This window comes from Alnus glutinosa, chromosome 13, assembly GCF_958979055.1.
Source record: "Alnus glutinosa chromosome 13, dhAlnGlut1.1, whole genome shotgun sequence".
Taxonomy (NCBI): Eukaryota; Viridiplantae; Streptophyta; class Magnoliopsida; order Fagales; family Betulaceae; genus Alnus; species Alnus glutinosa.
This window is the reverse complement of record NC_084898.1, coordinates 21,545,837-21,560,873: the sequence shown is the minus strand read 5'-3', so window position 1 is coordinate 21,560,873 and position 15,037 is coordinate 21,545,837. Positions and strand designations below refer to the sequence as shown.

Sequence of the window (15,037 nt, the reverse complement as noted above, 5' to 3'; positions counted from 1 at the left end):
GTTATTGGAATCAAAGGACTCCGGCGGCGTTTCTTCACTATGGTGATCGCCTTCCTCCGCCATCTCCTCTGAGCCGCTCCCGACGGGTTCTCGGCCTCCACCTCGAAGTCCATCGGCATATTCTCCTTTGTTTTCCACATGCAGATCTCTCAGAACAGCTGGTTCTCAGAGTTCTCCGAGAGAGAAAGAGAGAGGAAAAAATGGAGCCAGTGGCGGTAACCAAACCTGAGTTGAAGGCGAGGGAGCTGCGGGGACTGGCCGTTATCTTATATACACAGCCACAGTACGTGTATAAAAAATCGTTAGTTAACAGACTGGAGAGGGATAGGACATATTACGTACGTGTTTGCAGCTTTTTGGGTCCTGCTACTCTGCTTCTGCTGTGCTGCAGCTGCCGATGAATCTCTCCCTGGAGAGAGAGAGAGAGAGAGAGAGAGAGAGAGAGAGAGAGAGAGAGAGAGACGCAGGGAGTGATTTTACAAGTGCTGTGCCTGTAACTTTGGTGGGACTTATTTATAAATGGGAGGAGCAGTGGATATATATATATATATTCAAAAGCATAGTATATTAGAGGGAAGAAAATATTATTGCAGACCCCTTCCATAGGAACATCTTTACTACTAGTGGACCACGAATATTTCAGATCTCTGTTTTGCGAGAATAGGTAGAATGTGTACTTTATCATTTTGTGCAATGTGAATAATCACAAATTTTTGTCACTACTCGATAGTCGGTCAACCTGACCTTATTCCTTTGCTCTGAATTTCTACACAAAGATATCAGTTTGTATGTACTTTATTTAATGAGTCCCATTATATGAAGTATCTTAAAGTTCAAAACAAATCCACGGTCATGATCAATCCATACTTTAAAGTTCTCGATCTACACAACATTTCTTCCGTTGATCATACTGAAAGTTATATATCAGTTTGTTGCCCAATGAGTCCCATTATTCCTTTGCTCTGAATTTCTACACAAAGATATCAGTTTGTATGTAAAGTTTGTATTTACTTTATCTTTTTATTCTACAAAGATACTTTATCTTTTTATATAATGGGACTCATTGGGCAACAAACTGATATATAACTTTCAGTATGATCAACGGAAGAAATGTTGTGTAGATCGAGAACTTTAAAGTATGGATTGATCATGACCGTGGATTTGTTTTGAACTTTAAGATACTTCATATAATGGGACTCATTAAATAAAGTACATACAAACTGATATCTTTGTGTAGAAATTCAGAGCAAAGGAATAAGGTCAGGTTGACCGACTATCGAGTAGTGACAAAAATTTGTGATTAAATTTTAAGCCATAGATATAGAAGGGACTGCCAAAAGCATGCGAAATAAAAACATATTTACCATTTTAAAAACATATTTACCATTTTGGTACAAGCGACCAAGGGACACCAATTTGTGATTCACCTAGAAACTCGCATAACAATTGACTCCATTGCGAAAGGTTGTTCATGTGAACAACAAAACAAGAAACAATTTTGAAGACGCCCCATTCTACATCCTTCAGGTCCAAAAAATAAAATTACAGCTGATTACATAGAACAAAAAACATTCATGCTTATATATAATCATGACCAATTTTATCTGTTGCTACTATATAAATAGACGTGATCTAAAACGAACACATAAAAGCAAACAAAAGTGCAATAAATAAATAATCCGCATGACACAATCAAAAGGACATTTGATTGCTTCTCTTTTTTTGCTTGTTTACGAAGTTCTTCTTCCATAGTCTTAATCCCCGCCCTCATTTCGTATACAAGCTTGCCGCCTCTTTTAGAAGTGCGCGGTTCAAACCATTCAAAATACTGGCAATGTGAGCCTTTGGCATATTGAGCGCATCCAAAGAACCGTCTTCCCGGATTTTTCTCCGCCCATAAAGTCCTCAGATATGTTCTCATACCACAATAGCATTCCTGCGACTCTTCACTACCATTTCCCGAAGATGACCAATTTGACGACATCTAAATTAACAAATAAAGCATGCGAAGATAGCAGGATATATTTAAGGACTAGCAAGGATAGCACATGATAATGACTTCCACATTTTATTCAAGCCATTTTGGAGAGAAATACTTTAAGAATCTATATGCCCAAAGAGTAGTGCTTCACACGATACACCTAATAAGAGCAAAATCAAAATTTTAAAAGACAGGTATCTCCATGGATTGTCATTGATCTCAAACAAGACATTTAGCATTCTTTTCTAGTGCCCTCTTTATAAAATTCAGCAACAACTTAAAAACATTCAATTTTGCAAAAGTAGATAAAAAGTGAGATGACTTAATGGCAGGCTGCAAGGCAACAGCTACAGGCTTAATCCAAAAGTGAGATGACCATAAAATACTCAAGAATAGCATAAGCAGATGTCCTTTATATTTGCATGAATCTCCAGCTACAGGCTTATGCATAGCCCCCACCACTACTCTCTTAACTTAAGAAAATAACACTACACCCAGAATCCAAAGGCATCTTCCAGATTCTACTTTTCCTGCACAAAGCAACATCAACAAGCCAATTAGGCAATTACTGGGCTATCAAATTCAAATTAGACAAAGTAAAATTGGTCTAAACAAATGATTTCAAATTAACAAATAAAGCATGTGATTCCAAGCTCCCTAGAAAATATAACAACTACCATTCTCAAGATCATAGTTTACAATACACATCGTGATGCTAAATTTCTAAAACAAATTGACATGACAATACCAACTTCACTCGAGAGAGACAAACATGTATTGGTGCAACTTTTCTGGATGGCAAGACAAGCTTAATGCCGGTTTAATGGGTAAGTTAACACATCAAACTTCTTTTCCCTGCTCAAAACAATGTGGTAAAAATGGAAATTAAAATAGTCCAATCCTAAACAATCGCTGTGGAAATGCTGGAAGTTGCATTGATCTTCAGTGAGTGCTCAGGGACATAGGCAAGACCTGTTATGCCAGAAAGTAAATTTCCATAAGAACTTCAGCGCTTGTGGTTAGCTTTTGGGATTAACATTCGAGGAGACCTATCAGAAAAGTACAGCCGTTTCTAGGTAGGAACAGTAAGAAGTAATAATCGAGTTACAGAAAGTAAGTTTCCATAAGAACTTCAGCGCTTGTGGGTAGTTTTTTGGATTAACATTTGAGGATAACCATCAGAAAAGTACAACCGTTTCTAGGGAGCAACAGGACATAGTAAAATGCTTTGATCACATATAGATAAATGTCCCTACGTGTAATTTTGTCAAACAATTGGACTGCCCATCAACAAAGGAAATAAGAGAATGACACAGTGAATAAGAGAAGCAAATGACTGAATGATCAAGCACCATCAACAAAGGAAATAAGAGAACAAACTTCCATGAATAATCGGGCTGACACAGTGAATGTTCACCGGCCAGCTATATTTGAAATATATTTTTTGAACTAATATCTGCATATGCCGAACAACATTAGAGCCACATATAAATCATATCAACTTGCAGGAAGAAAAATTTAAGAAATCGAAGCTAATTTCAATCAGACCCATCGTAACTAGATGATACATTAAATAAAAAGAAAAACAGGACTAGCGGATTCATACCCAAAAAGGAAAAACCAAAGAACAAGATAAGCAAAGCAAACATATGATATCTCACCCAAAAACAACTTAAAAAACTGGGTCAGGAGAGAAAATCAAAAGGAATGATCGAAAAAAAAAAAAAAACTAAGAAAACCATACGGTGGATGGGCTCGTCGGCAGTGGTGGTGGTTCGGCTGGGGCTGCTCGTGGCGGTACGGTGGTTGGGTTGTCAGATCGTCAGAGCCGAACCGGAGATGGAGAACGCACGGTGGAGCTGGCCGGAGATGGAGATGGAGCTGGACCCACTGTTCGAGATGAAGCAAATGGCCGGAGATTCGGAGATGCTGCTGTACGTCCGTACGAGTGGCGGGCTCGTGGGTGTTCGACGGTGGTGGTGGTTGTGGGTGGCAGTAGATGGGGTTGAGGGAGGAGATGGAGAGGAACTGGATCCTCTCCAGTTGAGAGGAACTGGAGAGGAGCCAGTCCTTTATGTTGAGGGGTATTTTGGTAATTTTACACTGAAATTACCAAAATACCCCTCAACATAAGAGACTGGCTCCTCTCTAGTTGAAGTACAACTGGAGAGGATCCTAATTCAGATGGAGAAAGGGATGAAGAGATTTGTGGGGAAAATGGTTTGAGGAAGAAAATTGTAAAATGGGTATATTTTCACGCAGATCACGCTGATTTTGAATTTTTTTTTTTTTTTCTAAATGAGGGCTGACGTGGCATAGTACCACGTCAACAAAGTTGGATGATTGTTGGACTTATGTTAGACGGATAGAATTACTCGAAGAAAGGAGTAGTGATTTCAGCCTTTACTCCTTAATTTAATTACTCTGGGGATTAAAAAAGAAAAATACTCTACAATTTGATCTTTTTTTCTTTTCTTTTCTTTTCTTTTTTTTTTTTTTCTTTTTAATGTCAATTTGTTACATATCCTCAACTCTTGTACATGGGGGCCAAAACAATCTGACACTGCCTCAAAATTTGTCAATTGCTAATCCAACTATGCCCAGTGTGGACCCTAGCCAATGAAGGCTGAAGCCATACCTTGCTCTACTGCTACTTCCATCCCATGAGAGGCAGCAGTGGCAGCAATAGATGCACCTGTAACCTCTGAGTTTGTGGCAATACTTCCGCCAATATATCTACAAAAATATATATATATAAATATATATCAATCAAGAAGTAAATGCATATATAAACATTGCAACATGTAGCAAAACATAATACAGAATCAAGTAACAAGGCCATTGCCAATTGATTATAGTAGATTTAGATGCAATTATCTAGTATTGTATACTTTTACCCCCCATTGAGTGACTATTTTGTGTAGTCTCCTACAATAACAGCGGCAGCAGAAACAACACATTCATGCAAATCAACAGCCCCACTCTCTACATACAAATTAAACTACATTTTCCCATTTATCTTTTCTACATAAAAAAGAAAGGCAAGTGCATAGCTACCAATGATAAATATTTCTTTTATATAAGTAGCTAACAGTAATAAATATTCAAGCAATTAACCAAAAAGCAACAGAACAAGATGACCGAACAATGTTGTAACTGTACCACCACCATAATTTAATTTACGTCGCTCATATATAATCTTGGACATCAAAAGGAGAAGCAAAATAGGAGGAGAAAAAACCCTGAATATTTTACCAATTTTTAAGCCATAAACTTCATTTAGCAACAAATTTCCTCAACCAGTGCCACAAAAACTTGATACTGCTCAGAGTAATCTGCAGCAGCAGTAGCTCAAGCAGCACTCACGCATCTGATAGGGATATTTCCCTCACTAAACTGCATGCTTGCTGTCATAGGTCTCTCTTGCTTCAAGTACGCCTGTGCAATGCCGTTTTGAGAGGATTTCAACTTGTTCAGCAAATTGCTTGTGGGCATGCTCACCAATGTGTTTGACCATTTGGTCCCATCAGGTTCGACATACATCTCCAGACCTATGCTCAAGCAGATTATCCCAGTCCACATCTTGCATGCAGCAAGCATCGAAGCTACAAAGAGCATCTACCAGGTGGTAGTCATCAGTGTTGGCCCATATACCTTCAGCTACCATAGGTAATGTTAATTGGTTATACAATTTCATGCAGCAAAAAACATTGCCCCTGGTTCCTAATTTGTTACTAATGGCTTCCCAAGAGAGATCATCCCGCAACATACTGTGCTTGGATTTCTTTTCTTCAAAGGCCTTCATGCGCAGATCTGTGTTAACTAAGTCAAATAAGGTTTGATACTCCCCTTGTGACCAACGTCCTTTCTTTGGTTTTTCAATTTTATTTTACGCCATGTATCCTTTACATGAAACCTATGTTTACCACATGCATCAGCCAACCTTTTCCACTCTGATCCATGTTTTTCATGAAATCTTTGGATAAGTTCATACTCTTCAGGGGTCCTTTCGAACAAAACATGGGCTCAATGATATATTCTCTCAGAAAGCCTCCAAGGTAAGGCTGCTCCTATTTCCTTCCAACAATTTTTTACTTCAGGGTGAGATCTACAGTGGAGAACCATGTTTAGACCTTCATCACCTAAGCCATGCGCTACTGTGTAGTTGAAAACAGCCTTTTCAACCATCTCATCTACCTCGTACTAAGCCATCATTGTGATGATTCTTCCCATCCATTGGAGTCATTGGACCATCTGAGAAAGTAAAAACCTCCAAATGATTTGAAAATCTTACTCTCTTAGATGTGCCTCCACGTGTAGAAGTTTCATAAATGGTCCCAACATATTTTTTGGTTCTTGCCACCCGCTTATCACCATTTTGTTCTGAAACATGTTTATCTAACTTGGCCTTCCTCTTCTTGTCCTTCTCCGTCTTCTCCTTTTGTTTCTTACCCTTGTCTCTATCTTCTGCACTAATGGCATGTACAATTCTCTCCCCCACCTCATTCCTAGATGAACGTGCATTAACTCCACTATCTACAAATTCCTTATCTTCAATTCCCTTGCTTTCATTACTTGGTTTCTCAGTTAAGGTCTCTCATAGGACAGTTCCCAGATCATCATTATCGTTTTTATTCTCTTTCGTTTTCCTCATTTTTAAAGGCCTGGCCTTTTACAACATTTTCCCATCTGAGAGTTCCCTTTCTTTTCCAACATCTCCACAAGTCACACTGTTGTTCACTAGAACATCATGACTCTCCATTTCCCTCTACCTTTTTTTCTTCTCCTTTTTCTCTTCTTTCCCATTTTTCCTTTCATTGTTCTCTCTTTTCTCAGAGCAAGTATGCCCCTTAGCTAGCTCTTCCATATTGTTATCCTCAAGGAGTTCATTCATATAGGAAGCCACCCTCTTTTCCTCCTTATGCTTCTTTTTCTTCTCTCTTCTTATTCCCAACTCAGAATCTTTGTTATCATTCATTCGCAGGTTCACGTTCTCTTCTCCTATCGTATTGGCTTCCATCAAAAAACCTCTAAGTTCGCCAACTTCCTCATCATCATTAATTCTCTTATCCTTCTCCCAAGCCTTCTAAAATTCCTTCTCGTTGTCATTAACTTCCAATTTTGCCTTCTTTTTCTTCTTCGTCTTCTTCTTTTGTTCCTTCTTTTCCTTATTCCTTACATAAGTACAAGCTTCATTTTGAGCAGTCCCCAATTTACTCATATTTACAACTCTTCAAAACCCCAAAACCAAATCTTTGAAAACCCTTCTGGAAAACATAAACCTTCAAATGTTAGAAGAAGAAAACACCAATCCCACATTCGGTTTCTGAGGAAAGAAAAAAGGATGGCAAAATAAAATGACTCTGGCAGGTTTTTCATATGAGAACTTTTTCTTTCAGTAACAACAAAACAACATAATAAAAAATACAAAACTTGAAGACAAAAAATAATAAAGAACAAAACCTCTTTTGGTCCATTTTCCAGGCAAGCAAACAGGAAAATTGGAAACCAAAATAAACGTAAAATCCTCTGCTCCAAAAACCAATTAATTCCATAAAGGAAAAAACAAGAAAAGAATCAATTTTCATTCCTTTCCATAATCCTTCCAGGAACCAAACCAAAGAATTCAAGAGCCACGTCTAAATTCAATTTCCTTACCTTTCATCCAATTCTTTTAGGCAGCCCAAAACACAAATCATGTTTTTAAGTTGCATAATAAATACACACTACTTTTCACACATTCAACACCTTCAAAAACTGATTTCACCGCAAATTGCAAAATAAACACCCAGAAAATCATACAAATAAACTCTCTTAGGAACCATATAACGAATTCGAACACCTATATGCCACTATTAACTACACATAAGCGAGTTTTGCAAATATCAATAAATTGTCTTTCTCAACTTTCTCAGCAACCAAAGAAATGGCAACAAAAAGAGAATCTTATACAAGGGTCTCTACAAAAATTAGAAAAAAGAATCCTAATCGTCAAAAAGATAGAAAGCAGCAGCAAATAAACCGACATAATAACCCAGTACAAACCGTGGATAGCGGTGCTGTGGGTGCGGTGTGATTGGTGTGTTGGAAGTAAGGGTGGTGCAGTACCGAGTGTCGAAGTGGTGTAGTGTGGGTTGAGTCTCTACTTGTGCATGTACCGTGGAGATGTTCACGATGCGAAGTGGTGGGTTGCTCGCAGAAGCTCAAACGCGGGCAGTCTGAACGTGAACTACGTCGTGCAGTGTGTTGTGTGCAGCGGGGTGCAGTGACAGAGTAGCCATGCAGTGTGTGGCGTGGGTGCAGCGACAGAGGAGCCGTGCAGCGTTGGAGAACGATCGGGTGTATTGGAGAAGAGGGATGTTTGGCTGCTATCTCCTCTTATTCTGGTTAAAGGAAGTTGGATGTTTGGCTACATCTGTTAGGTGTCTTATTGTGAGAAGAGGATATCCTCATTCCGGTTACGGACTAGCACAATTTCTATGATAACTCAACAACAGGCATGGGGAAAACAATCAACAACCAGCAGAGATTCTGGGCCAATTGAGCTTAACAACTTTGCAAGGTTTTTCACAATTCAACATGCAGATCATTTATCAAATTTAACAGAGGAAGATCCTTAAACTAACATATGATTAGCGTCAACAACAGGCCAAAATAAATCCCTTATGCCACTGTGAGTTAACTGGGGTTCCAAAATGTTTAAAAGTACAAACCATTCACTCTCTCTTTTCATGTATCACATCTCATACCCATATACTAATTAGCATATGAATCTCTAAATAAATTATTTAGAGAAATGATACTCTTCACACCCACTTCACATTGGCTGACGTGGCATATTTTAAGTCGCTTCCCATGATAACCATTTAAAACACACGATGTCAACCGGTATGAAGACTAGTATTATTCAATTATTTAACCAACAACAACTCCATTCTGTCATGTCAAAATTTTCCTTCGACCTTCTTATTTGTTTTGCACTAAGGTGGGTTCAAGTTTTTAAAACTATAGACGATACAACAAAAATATCAGATCTTTCAATTTACAAGATCCATTTTCACTCCATTGACACTCTGAAAAACAAGATCTTGATACACAGTAAGGTGCTGATGTAAATCCTTAGAAATTGGAAATAAATCATCACGCGAAACAAGAATTCAACCCGCCACTTCATTCTTGAAACAAGAACAGTTACCCCAGAAAATTGCAGGGATTTTAATGTCTAAAACAGTAGAGAGGGGGTGTTCATATAATTCACATGTTGAACCATGAATTCTAGTTTATTCTTGACTATCAGTTTGTATGTACTTTATTTAAAGAGTCCCATTATATGAAGTATCTTAAAGTTCAAAACAAATCCACGGTCATGATCAATCCATACTTTAAAGTTCTCGATCTACACAACATTTCTTCCGTTGATCATACTGAAAGTTATATATCAGTTTGTTGCCCAATGAGTCCCATATAAATTCCAACACCTACATTGAACTTCGGTTACTCCAAAACAACCAAGTTGCTTCAAGTGTAATTTTACCGTAACCCACTACACACACACACACACGGATGGACACTCGAAACAGGGAAAAAAAAAATCAAAAAAATCTACAGTACACTTAATTGATCAAGCTTAATTCATCAACCAATCCAAAAATCTCAACCATGTCCGTACACTATCAAATTGAATCCAAAACTAACATCAGTACTCAACACACAATTTGAAACCGAGTTTAATCCAAAATTCACAACCTCTATCAGTCCCAGTAGCAATTGAACCCAAAACTTACATCCATACTTCACAAAATCTGAAATCAAGTACGGACAACTCAAAGATGAGATTTCGGGTTCTTCCTTTAAATCCCCCAATACCCTAAACAATATGATAATCATTGATTTACAGGAAGTTTATAGGTTCTTGGACACATCACATAGACTTGCCCAATCGTTTTCTCACTCAAATACCCAAAATCCATCACACATGAAGTGGAAAATCAACAGAGATTCATACCTTGGAGCGCTGCCCAGGAATCCTTCTTCTTGTTCTTACTCTTGATTATAAGCCCCTTTCTCTCCCCCTTTTTTTACAGGTATTCTCTTCCCTCACTTCATTTTGTGGGTTTCCTTGAGCGGGTCTACAGAGCATGAAAAGAGCTGCAGTTCTTGCACAAAAGGTCGACCAGTATTCTCTCGAGTGGAGAAAAACGACACCTTTTCCATAGGTCGTACTGATAATTTTTTAGACGATTCAAGAATTTGACACTATTTCAACACAAAATTGTCAAATTAGAGTCGAAAGATCTGACTCGTTTAATTAAATAAGTCAAGTTAGACTGACTAATATAGTCTTATATTCATATTTCGATATAATCCAAACCCAACACGTGATATTTAAAGCTAACAATTTTTTGTATGATTTGCGAACCCAGCATGAATCCTATACAAACTTAACAGGTTAGAGTTTAGGAATCTGATCCGTTTAATGAAATTAGTTGGGTTATAATTGGCCTATAGTCTTATACTGATAACTCGACATAATTCGAACCCAACACTCAAATACAAATTGTCACTGTTATTGGCATATGCGACTGAAGGGTTGGACGTGCGGAATGACCATATCCGCATCATTCAATTACTAATCGCATACACATGTTTATTAACAAATGCAGTTATTATCTGTCATTCGCATATAATGTATTAAGACTTTTGGGCTTTCTTTCTTTCTTTCTTTTTTGCCTTTATTGAGTCTCTATTATGACCTACTTTAAACAATTTTAAAAATTATTTGAGCTTATTTTTAGATTTTTTGGCCTATTTTTGCTTATGTAGAATGTGTTGAATCTGATAACTTGTGTTTTTTTTTTTTTTTTTTACATGTTTGGGCCTGTTTGCTGCTTTGAAAGAGAGGAGGAAAAATATCATAATTGAAGCTCTACGTGTTATGTTGTTTAACTTCTAAAATAAGCAAGTGAGAACTTACTTTTTCATCAATTAATTATGGTCCGTTTGGGTTTGCGATTTTAAAAAGTGCGATTTAAAATAACGATTTCAATATGTGCGATTTGAAAAAAATTATTTTTAAAAACGCAGTTAACCGTTTGGCAAAACTGCAGTTTAGCCTTTAAAATCTCAAATTTACCTTTAAAATTCTGTGTTTTCAAAAAAACACAATCTTATCTACGATTTGAAAAAGCAGATTTTCTGCGTTTTCAAATCGCAATTTTTAAAAACGCAATTCCCAAACGATCTATGTTCTGCGATTTGGTTTAAAATCGCACTTATTGTCTACGAAATCGCAATCTCAAACACACCTTTAAACGAGAAAGCAAAAGGCCTTGGGAGTAGATTGTTTTAATCTTTGTCTATTTTTGCAAGTGATCTTTGTGTAGCAAATGTAAGAACATGTAATAAAATGGTTGATTTGTTACAAAATCTAATGTGTAAGGAGTAAATTATTCAAATTTACATGTCGGACAGGTTTATAGAAAATTTCATACAACCTGCATATGAAATTAGCATGTGTCCCTTGACATATGAGAATCACATGTTATTTTAATAGCATGTACTTCTCACATACTTTTTTAATAACATTAATAAAAAAAAAATATATGCGCTACTTACATGTTTAAATGACACATGTCACTCTTATACGTGAATTGTATGAAATTTTCTACAAATTGATTTGTCCTAAGTCAAAATGCCATGATAGTGTTCGTTTTTTTTTTTTTTTTCAAATCAAGCTTTAAGAAGAACAAAAATAATAAAAATAAAAATAAATAAATTGTGAAGTTGTTAAATATTCAGGATTTAGGCAAGGAGTAAATTGAATAGCAGTGAGACAACTCCTCATTGCCCATTCACGGGGAAGATGAGTAATGGTGCCTGCCGGCTGCCGGCTGCCAGCTGCCGGTGCTTGAGCGGTCTTAAAGCAGAGACATCATAATTATATACTTGAATCAACTTATTATTATTGTCTGTGTTGTATTTGGGATTGTGATTTTGTAGATAAAAATCATAATTTTAAACTAAATTGTTTCGAATTGCGATTTAAAAACGTCTCAAACATGTTTTTTAAAATTGCAAACAATATAAAGTTTTTTTGAAAATACACAATTTTAAAGGCTAAAATGCGATTTTATCAAGCGTTTAACTGTGTTTTTAAAAATCATGTTTTAAAACATTTTAAAATCGTTATTTTTAAATGTTTGACACTGCAATTTTGCATAATTAAAATATGATTTAAACTAAATTGCACAAAAAAAAAAAAAAAAAAAAAGAAGGTATAATTTAGGACTGTTTTTTAAAATTACAATTTGAAATCGTAGAAAAATCTGTGTTTTCAAATTGCAACGAAGGGAGTGTATTTTTAAAAATACATGATTTTAAAATGTTAAATTGCGATTTTACCGAGCGCTTAACTGAGTTTTTAAAATCATTTTCAAATCGTAAAGGTTTAAAATTGCGATTTTTAAATTATACGTTTTGAAATCACAAATCTAAATACTAAATGTCTTAAGGCTTTGATCGATAACACCCTTTTTTTGTTTTTTAATTTCAAAACAAAAATAATAATAATAATAATAAAATATTAACAAATAACCCAAACCACAAAGCACTTGCAAAACACCTAAAATTACTTTCACATTTGGAAAAAGCTTCTTACACAACAATTGTGCACAACCTGTTGTCCAGGGATCAGTCTCCTTCACCTTTATATTCCAACAGAACACTTTTCTAAAAAAAAAAAACTCTAAAAATCACTAATTAATAGACACAGTCTTCTAGTACAATCATAACAACAACCAAACACCAACCAATTACCCCACCACTTTAGGCCAACCTAAACACACAGGGGTAACAGACCCACACATCACCAATATATTAAAAAACCAGACCCAGACATCAATTCATGGAGTTGGGGGGGTAAAATGATTGCCTTTGTGCCTTCCAAGCAAAGCAAAGTTATTCTTTAAGACTCTTTATTAAGCAGAGCACACTCTTCCCCCATCCCCACCAGACAATAAAGGCAGAAACTGAAAGCACAATGACATCAATGGTGCAGTTGAGAGCCTTATCCACAATCTTTCTTCTTCTTTTCCTCCTCTGTTTCACCACCTCCCTGACAGCACTGGTTCATTCCTCTGCCTCTCAAGTTGCTGTAGCTGCTGAAGGAAAGCATGTCATGAGGGAGTTTCATGGAAGAACATGGCAAAGGAAGCTGTTGATTAACCATGGAAGCTTTCGTGGCCCTCGAAAGCACCTTCTCAACCCAACACTCCACCAACCATTTGAAGCACAAAAGCTCCCTGTCTAGTTTCTTGCTTTTTGTTATGAATATTGTTGGTCTTTGGTCTTTGGTATTTGGTAATATGTATGGAAAACTAATTGTTTTTTCTTTGAATGTCTGGTTTTCTGTGAAAGAGGATTGGATTAAGGAAGATTAAGACAGTTGAAGAACCCACTGTCCTTATAAACAAGGGGCGGCAATCGTTCAGGTTTGAGTTGTATTGAGATATGGATATAATCTTAATATGAATTATTTAATTAAACGGGTTAGATCTCTCGACCTTAACCTGCTATTTTCGTGATGAATTCGTGGGTCGTGTAAAAAATTTATAGCCATGCTTATAAACACACGCCTAGCAAAAATGGACAAGCCTTCACAACAAATGTTTTCTATGCTATGTTTTTATGCCTTCACAAACATGCATCAAAACAAGTGGAGGCCTAATCAAATAATGTTTAGCCTTGATACCAAGTTGTTGGACTTAACTGTAGAAAGAAAGAGCGAGGGGAGACAGATATGAATCTCCAGCAATTTGTTGTCTGAATTGCTAGAGTTTCTATAGGGTCCACTTGCTAGGGCAAGTGGGCAAGCAGTCCAAAACTTGGTTGAGCAGATTGATCACATATTAATTTTCTCGTATTTGATATCCAAATTGCTAACGATCGAAATATAAAAATCGCTGAAAATCTCTCTGTGGTGGGGACTAACAATTTGGCCGTTTTTAATTCATGATAGGGCTATAAGTAAAGGATATTCTCCGTTTGAGGAGGACCAAAGGAAATTAAGGATAAGATTTAGAAAGGGACACATAAACCAGTATGCAGCCATCACCTTATAAAAGGCTTTGTAATAATAATAAAAAAAAACCTTCAGAATTTGACAATAATTTGAAATTAACTGTAACAATATGTCTCTTTTAGTGTAAAAATGCAATCAGACCCTCAATGAATCTCTCTTGAGTAAAAGTAATAGAAATCCATCTCTCTCTCTCTCTCTCTCTCTCTCTCTCTCTCTCTCTCTCTCTCTCTCTCTCTCTCTCACTTTTATTAAATGAGTAAAAACAAATACAAACAAACAACACATACAAAAATAAAAAACCATAGAATCAAAAATACAAAAGACCAAAAAGAAAATCCGATCTTGACAGTAATCCGATCACAGCTCTAAAGGAAATCCTTGAAGGCAAATAAGGCAATTGGAAATGCTACCAATAAAGCTAGTTGTAGTGGCCCGTAGTGAATAGTGGAGAAAAAAAAAAAACACAGGGCTACCTGCTCTTGGGGGTGGTGGCCGGACCACCCACAGGCGCCTGGGAGTAGTTTTCTTGGTATATTTATTTTTGTATTTTCAGTTTTTGGTTTTTTTTTTCAGAGTTTTACTTTTTTCAATTATATTCAATTTAATTCATCTTCCTAAACATATATTCTTAATTTTGTTTTCTATTCCCTACACCATCCAAACATTATTGCAAATCTTTCTTTTTTTTTCCTCTATATTCATAATTTAAAAAATAATACAAAAAAAATTACACACCCAAACGAGCTCGAATCACCATTCCATTTTCTTCTCAGCTCTCAAAAGACAAACTAATTCCTTTTGACGTTCATTGTCTGCTACTAGCCTACCACGTTGGACGTGATAGCAGAAGCTCATACCATCTTTTTTCTTTTTCGTGATAAGCTATTAAATGTTAAAGTTAGAGAATTCTACCCGTTTTATAAAATGGTTCGGATTAAAATTGGCTTATATTTTTTTATACTCATATCTAGACGTGA

The 15,037-nt window shown here is 36.5% G+C and overlaps 1 long non-coding RNA gene across 3 annotated transcripts; it reads right to left on the bottom strand.

The window, feature by feature from the left end:
• Positions 1 to 2,374: 2,374 nt before the first annotated feature.
• LOC133855055 (uncharacterized) lies at positions 2,375 to 10,189 on the bottom strand. 3 transcript variants are annotated; one of them, XR_009896920.1, is made up of 4 exons: positions 9,987 to 10,189; positions 3,726 to 4,717; positions 2,730 to 2,953; positions 2,375 to 2,511 (listed from the first exon to the last, which is right to left on the bottom strand). It is a non-coding gene; the product is annotated as an uncharacterized LOC133855055 (long non-coding RNA). The 3 variants fall into 3 exon arrangements; XR_009896921.1 differs by having other exon boundaries at positions 2,754 to 2,953; XR_009896919.1 differs by lacking the exon at positions 2,730 to 2,953.
• Between the last annotated feature and the right edge of the window lie 4,848 nt (positions 10,190 to 15,037).